Source organism: Myotis brandtii, unplaced genomic scaffold (assembly GCF_000412655.1).
Source record: "Myotis brandtii unplaced genomic scaffold, ASM41265v1 scaffold863, whole genome shotgun sequence".
In the NCBI taxonomy this organism is placed as follows: domain Eukaryota; kingdom Metazoa; phylum Chordata; class Mammalia; order Chiroptera; family Vespertilionidae; genus Myotis; species Myotis brandtii.
The window spans coordinates 255,192-256,250 of NW_005371516.1; the positions used below are offsets into that span (position 1 = coordinate 255,192).

Genomic DNA, 1,059 nt, shown 5'->3' on the forward strand with positions numbered 1-1,059 from the left:
GAGAGAGAGAGAAACATCAATAATGAGAATCTTTGATCGGCTGCCTCCTGCACACCCCCTATTGGGGGGTTAAGCCCCCAACCTGGGCATGTGCTCTGACCGGGAATCCAAATGTGACCTCCTGGTTCATAGGTTGAAGCTCAACCATTGAACTACACTGGCTGGGCTGTCTCTTAACTTTTGACTTATTATTATTTTTAATCCTCACCTGAGGATATTTTTCCATTGATTTTTAGAGAGAGGGAAAGACAGAGAGAAATATTGATGTGAAAGAAACACATCAATTGATTGCCTCCTGCACAAGCCCTGACCATGCTGGGCTGGAGAGGAGCCTGCAACTGAGGTACGTGCCCTTGATCAGAATCAAACCCAGATTCTCCAGTCCACAGGTCAACACTCTTTCCACTGAGCCAAACCAGCTAGGGCTTTTTGACTTACTTTAAAGCAAATGTTACTTGCCCAAATTGTGTATGATTTTGTATAGCTCTATTTTTCAGTTAATTGCATAAACATTCTGAATAGCATAACAAGTAGCTTAAATTTATTTCTTACTTAAGAAAGAAAAATGATTTTACTACAATATATGTTTACGATAAAGATAATCCAAACCTATTATGCAGGATAGCCAAACAGTTATACTTTATGGTTAAAGTTACTATTATTAGAAATACTAGAGGCCCGGTGCACAAAAATTTGTGCACTTGGGTCGGTCCCTCAGCCCGGCCTGTGCCCTCTCGCAATCTGGGGCCCCTTGGGGGCCCCTTTCCCTGGCTGCTGGCACCAGTTTTCCTCCGGCGCCTGGAACGCAGGCCTTCGCTCTTCGCTGGGAGGGGCCCGCACGGTGGGCGAGGGGCTTAGCTCTTTTAAAAATACTTCTGAATGTTTGGTAAATAACCCTGTAGGAATCTACTTTCTGAAACATGCTGGTTGTTAAGGGCTGATTTGGGTAATCAACAAAATGTATGTTAAAATCCTAATCCCCAGAACCTCAGAATGTACCTGTATATGGAGATAAGATCTTTAAAGAGGGGATTACATTAAATTGAGGCAGTTCCAGTG

At 43.3% G+C, this 1,059-nt stretch overlaps 1 protein-coding gene across 1 annotated transcript in view; it reads right to left on the minus strand.

Moving 5' to 3' along the window:
* The window catches only part of VWDE (von Willebrand factor D and EGF domains), a 49,049-nt gene that overhangs the window by 31,995 nt on the left and 15,995 nt on the right, over positions 1-1,059 (minus strand). The gene's annotated exons all lie outside the window — the stretch shown is intronic.